The sequence below is a fragment of the Entelurus aequoreus genome, linkage group LG23 (assembly GCF_033978785.1).
Source record: "Entelurus aequoreus isolate RoL-2023_Sb linkage group LG23, RoL_Eaeq_v1.1, whole genome shotgun sequence".
Taxonomy (NCBI): Eukaryota; Metazoa; Chordata; class Actinopteri; order Syngnathiformes; family Syngnathidae; genus Entelurus; species Entelurus aequoreus.
Window position 1 is genome coordinate 2,644,935 of NC_084753.1, and position 16,337 is coordinate 2,661,271.

A 16,337-nucleotide genomic window follows, 5' to 3' on the forward strand; every position below is an offset into this window, starting at 1 on the left:
GTTTTCGCAATCAAGACTATTTAAGTTGTGTGTACGCTATCCTTCTTTGTGGGGACACTGTTGATTGTCATGTCATGTGCGGATGTACTTTGTGGACGCCGTCTCCGCTCCACACGCTGTAAGTTTTTGCTGTCGTCCAGCATTCTGTTTTTGTTTACTTTGTAGCCAGTTCAGTTTTACTTTTGTTTTGCATAGCCATCCCTATGCTTCAGTGCCTTTTCCAAGCGGGACTTGCCTTTTGTTCATTTTTGGTTTTAAGCGTTACATACCTTTTACATACCAAAAAAGGTTGAAAAACACTGCACTAGACAACAGAACATTATTACAATTATTGATTTGCAAAAAAATATTTTTTGGACCAATTAGGTGAAGTTGCATAATTTCCCACGGCACACCAGACAATATCTCACGGCACACTAGTGGTTGAAAAACACTGGCGTAGTAGACCTAAGTATTCATTCAAAACAAGGCAGAGGTTTTCTTTAGCAAGTATATTTAATATTACAAACTAGTTTGAACAGTAACACTGTGTTTAAATATAGGAAAATTTAACAAGTGAAGTGAAGTGAAGTGGATTATATTTATATAGCGCTTTTCTCTAGTGACTCAAAGCGCTTTACATAGTGAAAACCCAATATCTAAGTTACATTTAAACCAGTGTGGGTGGCCTGGGAGCAGGTGGGTAAAGTGTCTTGCCCAAGGACACAACGGCAGTGACTAGGATGGCGGAAGCGGGGATCGAACCTGCAACCCTCAGGTTGATGGCACAAGTGATTCTTTGGAGCCTGTGTACCACTCGTGGTACGTGTTCCACAGTTTGAGAATCACTTTCCCTAAAGAATTGAGGAGGCTGTTGAACCGTGATATCTGTCCGTCTACTGTAAATTCCCGATTACTTGTTTTCTTACGCTTTGAACCCTGCAGTTTATAAAACATTGTGGCTAATTTATGGATTTTTCTTCGCTGACGGGCATAATTCAATTAGATTAAAAAAAACAACCAAAAAAACAAGCAAAGACACTTAATTGGGGCGTTATTGTTTATGCTATGGCGCCATCTTTTGGACAAGTTTGCTCACTGCAGGGACTGCAGCGTCCTTCTGTTTGGACTAGAGCTTAAAACGGGAAGTACAAATGCAGTTCCGTTTCCTAGCCGTCCATAGCAGGTCTACTTGTATGGATTCTTCATTCATCTGTCCAAGCAACGTTTGCAAGTTTTACAATGTAACTCAAACAATTCTTACTTACTAAACCGTCCCATGTGTGATGTCTGTAGGAGTGTTTTCATGCATATTTGTACGTGCTATCGTAATGTAATGACGCTGGCGTCGTTGGCATTAGTTATTATGCTAATACTTTTATAAGTGTCTGTGTTAGTATTATTAAAGGCCTACTGAATCCCACTACTACCGACCACGCAGTCTGATAGTTTATATATCAATGATGAAATCTTAACATTGCAACACATGCTTATAAAGTGCAATTTTACATTTCCCGGGAAACTTCCGGCTGAAAACGTCTAGGTATGATGACGTTTGCGCGTGACGTCAAGGGTTGAAGCGGAAGTATTAGGACACCATTGTATCCCAATACAAACAGCTCTGTTTTCATCGCAAAATTCCACAGTATTCTGGACATCTGTGTTGGTGAATCTTTTGCAATGTGTTCAATTAACAATGGAGACTGCAAAGAAGAAAGCTGTAGGTGGGATCGGTGTATTAGCGGCTGGCTGCAGCAACACAACCAGGAGGACTTTGAGTCGGATAGCAGACGCGCTACCGTGAGTACGCAGCTTTCTTCCAAACATTTGATCGCTTGCCCGTACGTGCGTGGCGCTATGTGCATGTCACGTACGTAACTTTGGGAAATTATATGTTTCTTGCCGACTCTGATGGCGGCCGGGGTGTCGTCGAAAGCTACAACGCCCGCCGCCGCGCCGCTGTCCTCCCCTTGACTTCCTCCGTCTCCGGGCCGCCGACTGCATCGATGATCGGGTGAAGTCCTTCGTCGCGCCGTCGATCGCTGGAACGCAGGTGAGCACGGGTCGTGATGAGCAGATGAGAGCTGGCGTAGGTGGAGAGCTAATGTTTTTAGCATAGCTCTGTCGAGGTCCCGTAGCTAAGTTAGCTTCAATGGCGTCGTTAGCAACAGCATTGCTAGGCTTCGCCAGACGGTACAGCATTAACCGTGTTATTACAGGTCCAGAGTTTGGTAGTATTGTTGATCTTCTGTCTATCCTTCCAGTCAGGGGCTTATTTCTTTTGTTTTTATCTGCATTTAAGCACGATGCTATCACGTTTGCTTCGTAGCTAAAGTGCTTCGCCGATGTTTTGTCGTGGAGATAAAAGTCACTGTGAATGTCCATTTCGCGTTATCGACTCTCATTTTCAAGAGGATATAGTATCTGAGGTGGTTTAAAATACAAATCCGTGATCCACAATAGAAAAAGGAGACAGTGTGGAATCCAATGAGCCCTTGTACCTAAGTTACGGTCAGAGCGAAAAAAGATACGTCCTGCACTGCACTCTAATCCTTCACTCTCACGTTCCTCATCCACGAATCTTTCATCCTGGCTCAAATTAATGGGGAAATCGTCGCTTTCTCGGTCCGGATCGCTCTCGCTGCTGGCGGCCATCATTGAAAACAATGGGGTAATGTGAGGAGCCCTTCAACCTTTGACGTCACGCTACTTCCGGTACAGGCAAGGCTTTTTTTTATCAGCGACCAAAAGTTGCGAACTTTATCGTCGATGTTCTCTACTAAATCCTTTCAGCAAAAATATGGCAATATCGCGAAATGATCAAGTATGACACATAGAATAAATCTGCTATCCCCGTTTGAATAAAAACATTTCATTTCAGTAGGCCTTTAACTTACAATGGCATTCTTTTTGTATTGTTTCAGTTTCACAAATTCCTCAGTCAATTCACCAAAACGTCACCGTGGAGCTATGGAGTCTGTTTAGCTGATTGGAGAGCTAGCTTCCGCAGCGAGTGGGTCCATGATGATGACTTCTGTTTTGTTTGATCAGCCGTTTTACTGCCGTGTTACAGACACCGTTTGGAAACAATTAAGGTATGTAAATAAACATTTACAAAATATGTCTGCGTGAATAACTCATTTCACAACATATATGTCTGCGGTTTATAGCCAGGTGCGGCTAATATATGGAAACTTTTTATTTTATTTTATTTTTTTAATAAATATAAAGGGTGCAGCTTTTATCCCTTGCTTCATCCTAAGTGCAGGACTAATAGACTAAAAAAACTCCTTTGTCCCACACGCCATTAGACTGTACAACTCCTCTCTGGGGGGAGGGGGGGTACTAGGATGACAGTGCAATACATTTTCATAACATGGTCACTACTGCCTAGTTTCTCGTTATATTCTTATTTTACTGTTATATTTTTATTCTCATTGTTGCTTTTTATTTTTATTCTTATTGTAATATTTTTCTATTTTGTTTCCATTTATACCCCCATTATTTACTTTTAATTTTTTAAATTCAATCTCAATTCTGTACAATGCTGCTGGAATTTTAATTTTCCTGAGGGAACTCTCCTGAAGGAATCAATTAAATCCATTTATCCATCTGTCCATCCATCCATCCATCCATTCCGGTGCGCTCTATAGTCCGGAAAATACCACAAATAATATGTTCTGATGTTTTCAATCTATTTTTGAGCCATGGTGGATAATATAACATGTTCTCCTCACTGTGTTTATCTTTCATTAGAAAGTTGCCGACATTAGTATTCTCCTGGTAGAAGCTGGCAGACGAAGCAGCACCAAAAAAAAAAGTCTGATGGCGGCTTTGACGACATTTAAAACATTATCACAGCAGGGATGTTTTTTGCGGTCCACGGTCGGCAATAAGACACTGGAAGATCACACAATGTTCCAATAACACCTGGAATGACACAAGGTGCTGTGAATCTCGTTAGTGGCAGTTGACAACATCGTTTACAAGAAGGATCCAAATTATGACAACGTTTCATATTTGTGTTAAGTTTCTTGCGCAAATGTTGTATTAGTATCATCCACTGTGCTATATACTACCTTATGAGGATGTGCATCGCCATGTAAATTACTATATAATTTGTATTATTGTATAAATATACCGTATTTTCCGGACTAAAGAGCGCACCACTAAATATTAGAAGAAATAAATTGTTTTCCATGTATTAGCCGCACCGCTCGCTGTACATATCCTATGGAGTGAGACCTACACTGTTACAATGTCCATTTCTCAGATGATATAATTGTTGATGACTGAAGTGCTGATAGCTAACAAACCTAACCCCCCCCCCCGCCCCAGCCTTCTCCACATCCCACCCCCGGATTGTAAATAATTCAATGTATATACTCTGATGATTAACTTGTGTGATGACTGTATTATGCTGATAGTATATATTTGTACCATGAATTGATTAACGTGGACCCCGACTTAAACAAGTTGGAAAACTTATTCGGGTGTTACCATTTAGTGGTCAATTGTACGGAATATGTACTGTACTGTGCAATCTACTAATGAAAGTTTCAATCAATCAAACCGGACAATAAGCCGCAGGTATATAAGTTGTGAAATTAGTTATTTACACACAAATATTTTGTAAATGTTTATTTACATAGCGTAATTGTTTCCAAACGCTGTCTGTAACAAGGCAGTAAAACGGCTGATCATACAAAACAGAAGTCATCGTCATGGCAAGCTAGCTCTCCAATCAGTTAAACAGACTCAATAACTCCACGGTGACGTTTTGGTGAATTTACTGAGGAATTTGTGAAACTGAAACAATCCAAAAAGAATGCCATTGTAAGTAAATACTAACACAGACACTCGTAAATGTTTTAGCATATTAGCTAATGCTAACGACGCTAGCGTGATTACATTATGATTGCACGTAGAAATATTCATACAGACATCACACATGAGAAGGTTTAGTAAGTAAGAATAGTTTTAGGTATATTGTCAAACTTACAAATGTTGCTTGGAGTGACGAATGAAGAATCCATGCGAGTAGAAACACTATGGACAGTTATACTTCCGGTTTATAGCACAAAACAGTAAGTACATTTTCAACCCGCAGCACCTGCAGTGAGCGAACTCGTCCAAAAGATGGCGCCATAGCACAAACAATAACACACATTTAAAGTGTCTCTGTCGGTGTTACATGAAAATGATGCACAATATTATCAGGAAATGATCAGAGACATTGAGTTTGCAAGCGATAACAGACTGAACAGCAGCACATTAGTTGAACTACTTCAACACCCCCTGCACCCATCAGACTGTGACGACAATGCAATATTAGTATGCACAATAAAACATTGAATATTACGATTATGTGAAAGTTTGATTCCTACCTCGTTTACTTCTGTGACAACCTCCATAAAGATTTGCAATCAACCAGAAATATCAAGCAGCTAAAATGCACCACGCATGGGGGAGTGTGGAGAATAGGGTTGGGTATCGAGTATCGATTGGAACCGGGACTAACTTTCCGATTCTCCCGGAATCGTTCAAAAGTTTAAATTTCGATTCCTATTTTCGATACCCAGTCAGCCGACCAGAAAAAAATATGTCCGCCGAACCGGAAGAAGAAGCCGCTGAACACCAACGAAGAAGCGCCCACCGCCGGAAGTGTTAGCATAGCCGAGCGAGTCAGTCAAGCTCAAGCATGGATAGCGGGTGTCGGCGGTCGAAAGTGTGGCTTTACTTTATAAAAAAAAATGAAATAACCGCGAAATAACAGAGCTCCATGTCCATCAAGAAACGAGTGGAGAGAGAGCTGCAGATGTACCAGGACGTTCCACCGATACTTATGTCTGACGACCTTGCTACATGGTGGTGGTCCGGTGGAACCAACAAAAGACTTATCCTTTGCTGTCAGATCTCGCTTTCTCATATTTATGCGTTCAAGCTTCTTCCACACCCAGCGAACGTGTATTTTCCACAGCAGGAGACACTATCTGTCCAGAACGCTCACGCATCCTGCCTGAGAAGGCGGATATGGTCATTTTCCTAAACAAGAACTGTCTCTGATTTTATACTGTACCTGCTGCTAATCTGGACTGGGTTTTGCAAGTTGTTTCTTATTGTTTATTTGCTTTTCTGCACCAGGTTAGCCCATCAGTGGGAGCACGGTAACATGTTTAAGTACCTGCAGCATCATACACTTGTGTGTGTAAATGTGTTTTCATGAGGTTTCCTGCAGCATCATACACTTATGTGTAAATGTGTTTTCATGAGGTTTTCAAAAATAAAGCTCTCTTGAGGAAAGTGTACCCCTGGGAAAATGTATTCATAATTTATAATATTTATATTCAAGTTCATAGATTTGATATTTATATTCTAGTTGAAAACAGCCCTGTGAGGAATTTATAGTAAAGTTCATAAAAAGTTAATAGAATTAAAATTGATGGAGAATGTCAGACTATTTCATTCAGAAAGACTGTAGGTTAGCTAGCTCATTTAAAATATCCTAAACTTTTTTTTGACCCTGCCTCTTAAAAGAATCGGAACCGAGAATCGTCAGGAATCGGAATCGAAACAAAGAATCGGAATCGGAATCGTTCAAATTCAAACGATACCCAACCCTAGTGGAGAATGTTTTGCATTTTACCCATCATGCTTTCTCGTGGATTCTCGTGGATGGACACGTTCTATAATGTCCACGAAGCTCGATGAGCAGGAGGTGTGTTACTTGTGACCCGTGTGTTGACTCTCTGCGTTGGTTATAGTTTTTTTGCACCATGAGTGGGCAAAGTTGTTGGGATTGGGTCATATACATTTTTACATTTTCTCAGTACACTTCAAAGAAAAACTTGCCGATTTTGTTGTCAGGAGCCGGAATCCACCCTACATTTGTTTTGGTATTGTCATATTGTATCTTCGTTTTGGGTGGAAGTTGAAAAAATGTGTTTAAAGATTGGTTTGTTTATGAAGCTTGATGTGGTTTCTGTTATTTTAGGAGAGTTCATTGACAGTCATGATTTAGTCAATTTAATTATAGTACTCGGTAAAAGGTTTATTTTTAAGGCCAAAAACAGATATTCACTTAGTATTTCTTTCTTTAAAACATTTATTCAGTATTTTTTAACGTTAGAAAATTATATGGTTGAAAACTATAATGATGCCAAAAAACATAAAAAAAGATGGGAAGTCCTCAAAGGCTTATTTTGAAAATGTAATTTTGTTTATATATGATATGCAATCTGTTGTTGCATTCCCTATTTTAAGTGTACATAAATGAAGGTGTGTGTTGCTGAGTTCGACTTGGATGTGATCTGGACTGTACATGGATGCTTAATTTGAAAATGTTTTTTTGTATGTGGATTGTATGCAACCTGTTGTGTTCCCTGGTTTTTGGTGTACATGGGTGAAGGTGTGTGTTGCTGAGCCCGATCTGGATGTTATCTGAACTGGACCTGGTTTTAAGAACCCTTTTGAACAATCTGATTTCATTGACAACCCGGTCTGGTGAAGTTAAGGTCCTTTGTTTGTTTTGTTTGAAAGTAAAGCAATATAAAAACAATTACATAAAAGATAGTAATTAATGAAAATGTTAATGGACCAGCACCACACACAATCATGTGTGCTCTAAAGACTGTATCCCTTGCAGACTGTATTATTCTATATTGTAGGAACCAGAAGATTTTTTTTTTTAATAACAAAGAGACAGCCCCTTTTGTGTAAATGAGTGTGGATGAGTGTGAATGGGGGAGGGAGGGTTTTCTTGGGTTGATGCACTAATGGTAAGTGTATCTTGTGTCTTTTTTTATGTTGTTTAAAATAAAAACAAATAAATAAATAAATACATTTAAAAAAAAAAAACTTTTGGTCATTGACCATAAATACTAACGCCAACTACAAGATGGTGGCAAGATTGCAGCGCCTAAACTCAGGTAATTAAAATTAGACTCAAGACACCCCTGCTGTCAGGTTCAAACACTGATGACATCTATTAAACAAGACAAGAGGCAAATAATTAAACAGAGACAGAATTAAATTTGGACTTAATATATTGAGGAAAGTCGCCCGGACATTGTATCCCTCTACAATCCCCAGCACGCTCTGCCTCCTTCTTTTATTTTGGACCATCCCCGACCACATGGCCACGGCTGTTTACAAAGGACAAAGGTCGCAAAAAGTTCACAGAAAAGGTCGTAAACAATTCACAGAAAAGGTCAGTTCAAAAAGAGTTTGTAAAATAGTTCAAAAAGAGGTCCATAAAATAGTTCAAAAAGAGTTCGTCTGGAAATTGGGCAGATCCTGTCATCTCTCCGCTTTGAAGTCCTTGGGCCAGAACAACATCTTTCGGTTGATTACCATACATGAGAGAGAACAGAAAACCCTTCATGTGGCTTTCCCCCTTACACAGTGGAGTTTTACGAGCCTTCTTCTTGGTAGGTTTCAAAGACAGCTTTTGTCTTCTCACCTGACAGAACTCAATGTAACACAAAGTTTTTTGTGATAACTTACAAACAATTATTCTAACACCTGCCTTAGAGGGTTGTGGTGGTAATGGATTTTTTTCAGTAAACAACACAGTTTTTGCCTCATCCCTCACTTAAAGCGTGAGCGAAGAACGCACTACCGGCCTGATAAGTCCGAAAGAGAAAGATGATACAGTATTATCTGCTCACAGATGCTACCTGGTAGATGTTTGAGCACACTGTCGTTAATGCTTCAATCCCTACGCAGGATTCTCACAGAAGCGAGGCAAAAATATAACCTTACCTACTGTATTGTTGTGAATTTCCCGTATTTTAACTTGCAGTCCTCACCCAAAAAACATTAATTCTCAGTCGTAAAACTCCTTCGTGTTGTGCGGAAGACTGGAGGCGACGCCAAACGGAATTCCGCCTTTCGTAGTCTTATTTTTACGGAAATTTCAAATGCAAATACTGACCAATGTAGAGTATTTTATTTTGTTTCCGTAAACACTGTGCATTTTTGCATGGTTTTTACTTAATTCACTGATGAATCGTTAGCTGGACGGAGGTGTGTGTTGCAATGTTTTGGTTGTGGTCGTGTATCAAGTCGCTAACCAACACTCACCTGACTTCCGGCCTTACAGGCTCAGGTTCATGTGCAACAGGCACGTGTGACTGACATTAAAGAGACAGTCCAATATATTACTTGAATGTTCACCTATATTTTCTGGTGCAGACAACCAGTACCAGTGGCGTGCCAAAGAAAGAGAAGCCCATCCATCCATTTGTCTCCCGTCCTAATTAGCCGGGCCACGCTGACAGGATGCTGACAGAGCACATCAAACACACAGGTACTCGAGTTCCCTTGTCTTTTTTTTTGGATAATTTATCCTCAGAGGAATTCCCACCTCTTCTTGCATGGTACTGTACGGAAAAAAGAACAGTGCTCTTTTGACAACATACAGAGCTTCCTGTTTTTCCAGTGTTTCGATATAAAGAAGGAATGCTGAGACTTAATGAGACTGTTCTGCCCCTTATCAGCTTCTAACTAGATCGACCGATATGGTTTTTTTCAGGGCCGATACCTATTAGTAGTCAAGGAGGCCGATAACCAATATTTTGGGCCGATATTGATTTGTAGTAAAAGTTATTTAAACATGAATATTATACATTGGTAGACAGCTGGACAAGACTTTAAGTTGTTTTTTTGAACATTATTTATGAGGAAACGTGAGACCTTTTTTAAAAAAAATTTAAATTTTTTTATTTATTTTTGTCCTGTCCAGCTTCTCAGGCAAATCATATAGCAGATGTAGATGCCCATATCGGCTGTTCAGATTTACTTTACAAAAGAGAAGTGTAGGATACTTCTCTTGTTGCCTTATTTGTATTTGACTTTATTAAATGTATTTATATTATCATTTGGTGCAGCCGGGCCGGAGCAGGAGGGGATAGAAAGAGAGAAAAAGGAAGACAGAGGCGGGAATTGTGGGGACAAGAGGGGGATTAGACAGAGAGACAAAAACAACAACAGCAAACACAACAACAACAACAACAACAATAGAGCAACATCAGCAAATACGACATGTACAAATATGATGGTAAAAGTAATAGCAAATAAGCAGTTAGCGAAAATAAAAAATAATACAGAAATGACAATGAGCATTATTACACTAAAAATGGAGCAATACAAATACCAATAGAAATAGCGCTATTGATAATGAGCAATACCAATACTTTACCTTTATTATCAACAATACAATTGTTCAAATGCAACAATACATATACGTAATGATAACTTGAGATACGAAAGAATGCATGAACGTGAGACCTGTAGCGACACAATGTTTGATGTTAGATTCATTTTTTCATTTATTTATTTATTTCAGGCAATGACATAAAAAAGTACAAAGTTGACAACACATAATAATGTAAATTAATATAGTGCAAAAGGTAATGTATAGTATGTAATGCATGATTGTCCAGTTTTGCCTGAAAGGGAGTGGGAAGAAGATCACTTATTTAATCCCACCCCCAGTTCTCCATTAATAATAATAATAATACCTGGGATTTATATAGCGCTTTTCTTTTTTTTTTTTTCTTTTTTCTTTTTTTTTATGTCCTGCCCAGCTTCTCGGGCAAATCATATAGTAGATGTAGATTCCCATATCGGCTGTTCAGATTTACTTTACAAAAGAGAAGTGTAGGATACTTCTCTTGTTGCCTTACTTGTATTTTGACTTTATTAAATGTATTTATATTATCATTTGGTGCAGCCGGGCCGGAGCAGGAGGGGATAGAAAGAGAGAAAAAGGAAGACAGAGGGGGGAATTGTGGGGACAAGAGGGGGATTAGACAGAGAGACAAAAACAACAACAGCAAACACAACAACAACAACAACAACAACAGAGCAACATCAGCAAATACGACATGTACAAATATGATGGTAAAAGTAATAGCAAATAAGCAGTTAGCAAAAATTTAAAAAAAAATATAGAACTGAGCATTATTACACTAAAAATGGAGCAATATGAATACCAATAGAAATAGTGCTATTGATAATAAACAATACCAGTACTTTACCTTTATTATCAACAATACAATTGTTCAAATGCAACAATACATATACGTAATGATAACTTGAGATACGAAAGAATGCAGAAAAATGGAGGGGAAGAAAGAGAGGCAACCTTAACCTTGTAGATTGTTATAGTAACAATAGGTTAAGCTTTGTCAGTGTGCCATGTGTTATACCCAGTTTACCCTAGGGCAACAACGTTAATGTATGTTTGATGAAACGTGATTATGTGCATATAGCGCTTTTCTAAATACCCAAAGTCGCTTTACACGTGTGTGTGTGGGGGGGGGGGGATTAAAACAACTTTTTTAGGAAAAGAAACTAAGAAAAGAAAAAATAAAAATAATAAAGAAACACCAAGGGCAGGGTCAGTTTGGAAAGGCCAATGTGAAGAGGTGAGTTTTAGGGTGGTTTTGAAGGTAGGGAGGGAGGGGGCATCTCTGATGTGCCTGGGGAGAGTGTTCCAGAGAGAGGAGGCAGCCACGGAGAAGGCCCTGTCGCCCCAGGTTCGGCGCCTGGTCTTGGGGACCTCCAGGAGGTCCGCATCACTAGGCCTGAGGGAACGGGACGGGACGTGTGGCTGGAGGAGGTCAGAGAGGTAGGGTGGAGCCAGGTTATGGAGTGCCTTGTAGGTGGTGAGGAGTATTTTAAAGGGGATTCTGTATTTGACAGGCAGCCAGTGGAGGTCATGAAGGACAGGTGTGATGTGCTCTCTGGAGCGGGTTCCGGTGAGCAGGCGGGCAGCGGAGTTCTGGACATATTGCAGTTTATTGAGGGTTTTGGAAGTGATGCCGTAGAGGATGCTGTTGCAATAGTCTAGCCGGGATGAGATGAAGGCGTGGATGAGGGTTTCATTCAGTGATTATTCACATGAGTTTCACTCTTACTTTGTTCAAGGATTATAATACAGATGTTGTACATACTTGCCAACCCTCCCGTTTTTAGCGGGAGAATCCCGGTATTCAGCGCCTCTCCCGACAACCTCCCGGCAGAGATTTTCTCCCGACAAACTCCCGGTATTCAGCCGGAGCTGGAGGCCACGCCCCCTCCAGCTCAATGCGGACCTGAGTGGGGACAGCCGTTCTCACGTCCGCTTTCCCAGCAACTTGCCTGCCCAATGACGTCATAACATCTACGGCTTTTAGAGAGTAGAGTGCACAACAAGGAGAGAGAGTTCTTGGTTTCTTATGTGGGTTTATTGTTAGGCAGTTTCATTAACGTCCTCCCAGCGCGGTAACAACACACAACAACAGCAGTCACGTTTAGTCTACCGTAAAGCAGTTCGTCTGCCGTAAACAGCAATGTTGTGACACTCTTAAACAGGACAATACTGCCACCTACTGGATAGCCTGCAGAACACTGAAATTCAAGTATGTCTTTTATTTAAATGTATAATAAAATAAAAAATAAAATAAAAAAATATATATAGCTAGAATTCACTGAAAGTCAAGTATTTCATACATATATATATATATATATATATATATATATATATATATATGTATATATATATATATGTATATATATATATATATATATGTATATATATATATGTATATATATATATATATATATATATATATATATATGTATATATATAGTATATATATATATATATATATATATATATAGTATATATATATATATATATATATATATATATATATATATATATATATATATATATATATATATATATATATATATATATGAAATACTTGATTTGGTGAATTCTAGCTGTAAATATACTCTCTTAACCACGCCCTTAGCCACGCCCCAAACACGCCCCCCCCCCACCTACCGATATTGGCGGTCTCAAGGTTGGCAAGTATGATGTTGTATCATAGTGGCATTACCACAGGTAACAATACTTATTACACTGTAACAATAATTTGTATCAACAATTTAGGAACAATGAATATACCAACAATGGTAATAGACAACATAGCAATAATGGTAATCGACAACATAGCAATAATGGAGTACAGCAGCAGGTCAAATTAAAGACCCTCATCTCTATATTATGTTGTGTTTAATTCATCAGTAAAAAACATCTAACACTTTTATTATGTGTGTCTAAGAGGAGCATCAACATTTGCATCTCAAAATATGGCAACTCTCCTGGGAAAATTGGTAAAAATGTCATTTTTCTACATCATAATAACTCATCTACTCAATTTTATAAAATTTTATAACAGTTTATGGATGTAATACATTGTAAGGTTCCCTCGTGAGAAACCATGAAATATTGCCAACATTTAAATAAAAAGATTATAGTTGAGACATTTTTCCAGAATGTTACAGAAAGTATGAGAATGTGTGAGCTGCTGCCCGTTCTTCTTTACTTATATAATAATCTCATATTTGTCAATCTTCACAAAGTTAGATTTTTTGGCAGAGATATCTTTTCCGTCGTCTTCATGTCCATCCATCTCTGTCGTGTTATTTGATTGAATGACGGAACATGAAACTTGCGGCGCTTTTTTAATGAACCCACATTCTAAGTGGTGCGGAACAGAGGGTTTTCAAGTGACTTCATCGCTGTAGTAGCGCAATGAAACCAATAAGGACCGGAAAGTAGGATTAAAAACTGGATTTCCCTGCAAACATGCAAAGTTTTGACAAGTAAGCAGAGGAGACGTACTCTAAGGCGACATAATGGGGGGGGGGGGGGGCGTGGCCCTGTCAGCACCGCGGTGAAAGCAGGCTGGGCAGCCTGGAGAAGAATTCTCACAAGAACACAAATAAATGCCCTGTCAGATATCAAAACATATTCAGGGAGAATTATTGACATTGAGAGTAATTTTTATTCTTAAATTTATTAAAAATTGAGCTCTAGCAAAAAGAGAACTTCTTTATCAAAATATAACCATAAATGTCAACATTTTGTATTTGTTAAAAGATCCATTTATGATTGTTTATTAAATATAACCATAGATGTCAACATTATGTATGTGCTGAAAGATTCATGTATAATTGTTTATCAAAATATAACTATAGATGTCAACATCGTGTGCGTGCTGAAAGATTCATTTATGATTGTTTATCAAAATATAACCATAGATGTCAACATTGTGTATGTGCTGAAAGATTCATTTATGATTGTTTATCAAAATATAACTATAGATGTCAACATTGTGTATGTGCTGAAAAATTCATTTATGATTGTTTGACCAAATATAATTATAAATGTGAACATTGTGTGTGCTGAAAGATTCATTTATGATTGTTTATCAAAATATAACTATAGATGTCAACATTGTGTATGTGCTGAAAAATTAATTTATGATTGTTTATCAAAATATAACTATAGATGTCAACATTGTGTATGTGCTGAAAGATTCATTTATGATTGTTTGACCAAATATAATTATAAATGTGAACATTGTGTATGTGCTGAAAGATTCATTCATGATTGTTAATCAAAATATAATATAGATTTCAACATTGTGTATGTGCTGAAAGATTCATTTATGATTGTTTATCAAAATATAACTATAGATATCAACATTGTGTATGTGCTCAAAGATTAATTTATGAGTTTTTATCAAAATATAACCATATACACTACCGTTCAAAAGTTTGGGGTCACCCAAACAATTTTGTGGAATAGCCTTCATTTCTAAGAACAAGAATAGACTGTCGCGTTTCAGATGAAAGTTCTCTTTTTCTGGCCGTTTTGAGCGTTTAATTGACCCCACAAATGTGATGCTCCAGAAACTCAATCTGCTCAAAGGAAGGTCAGTTTTGTAGCTTCTGTAACGAGCTAAACTGTTTTCAGATGTGTGAACATGATTGCACAAGGGTTTTCTAATCATCAATTAGCCTTCTGAGCCAATGAGCAAACACATTGTACCATTAGAACACTGGAGTGATAGTTGCTGGAAATGGGCCTCTATACACCTATGTAGATATTGCACCAAAAACCAGACATTTGCAGCTAGAATAGTCATTTACCACATTAGCAATGTATAGAGTGTACTTCTTTAAAGTTAAGACTAGTTTAAAGTTATCTTCATTGATAAATAAGAACATTTTAATGTGACCCCAAACTTTTGAACGGTAGTGTGTCATTGTGTATGTGCTGAAAGATTCATGTATAATTGTTTATCAAAATATAACCATGTATGTCAACATTGTGTATGTGCTGAAATATTCATTTTTTAATGTTATCTTTGGTAAAAGCTTAACTCTTTTAGGTTTTGCTCATATTTTCTTTATTTTATTTAGACTTGCCGAGTTGGTGCTTTACAAAACACTCGTAGCAAACGTGTGTTTAAGAAATACAAATAATATCAAGCTAATACTTCAATGGGAAATAATAAAGGTTAAAAGTATATCAAACAAACCTTTAACAAAGTGATCACTGCAAACTCGTGCATTCTTCGACATGGACTGGAGTGTGAGCTGCTTTTCTCATTATTTCGTAAAACCTTGCAGTCTTCCGCCCTTTTTGATTACCGCTCGAGGAACGTTTTGCGATTTGAATGATTCGTACAGCAAAATGTCGCCTCGTAGCCATTGAGAACAGAGCTATTCAATTGGTTGGACGTGACGTCAGTAACATCCAAGCAAAACCGGTGCAAAGAAAAACCGGTGCAAATCTAGACTCCAAACATCCCAGAACAAGCTAGTCGGGTTACTTTTCGACCTCCACCCCAGATCACACCTCATTCCTACCCACTTCTCCAAAGTGGGCTGGCTCAGGGTGGAGGACAGAGTAAAACAACTTGCACTGAGCCTAGTCTATAAAATCCGCTACACCTCCCTGATACCGAAGTACATGTCAAACTACTTCCTTAACGTAAATGACCGCCATAACCACAACACCAGGGGGAGCTCCACTAACCACGTTAAACCCAGATTCCAATCTAACAAAGGTCATTCTCCTTCTATGCCACATCAATATGGAATGCACTCCCAACAGGTGTAAAAGAAAGGGCATCTCTATCCTCCCTCAAAACCGCACTAAAACAACACCTCCAGGCAACTTCAACCCTTGACTAACACTCTCCCCCCTCCACATCCCACCTCCCCGGATTGTAAATAACCAAATGTAAATAATGAAATGTATTTTTAATGTATATACTTGTGCTTATGCTATCTGAACTCACTATGTTCTCTGCTCGCTGTACATATCCTACAAAGTCAGACCTACACTGTTACAATGCCCATTTCTCTGATGATGCAATTGTTGATGACTGAAGTGCTGATATCAACCAAACCCTCCTCATCCCACCCCTCGGATTGTAAATAATGTAAATAATTCAATGTATATACTCTGATGATTAACTTGTGTGATGACTGTATTATGATGATAG

The 16,337-nt window shown here is 38.4% G+C and overlaps 1 long non-coding RNA gene across 2 annotated transcripts in view; it reads left to right on the forward strand.

Moving 5' to 3' along the window:
- LOC133640918 (uncharacterized) overlaps positions 1-16,337 on the forward strand; it is a 123,372-nt gene that overhangs the window by 23,841 nt on the left and 83,194 nt on the right. Inside the window, exons 2-4 of one of the 2 annotated variants that reach the window (XR_009824221.1) lie at positions 2,904-3,074; positions 9,175-9,289; positions 11,962-12,361. This is a non-coding gene — a long non-coding RNA (uncharacterized LOC133640918). Of the gene's footprint in view, positions 1-2,903; positions 3,075-9,174; positions 9,290-11,961; positions 12,362-16,337 lie in introns of those variants that run through there. The other variant, XR_009824220.1, reaches the window with a different exon arrangement.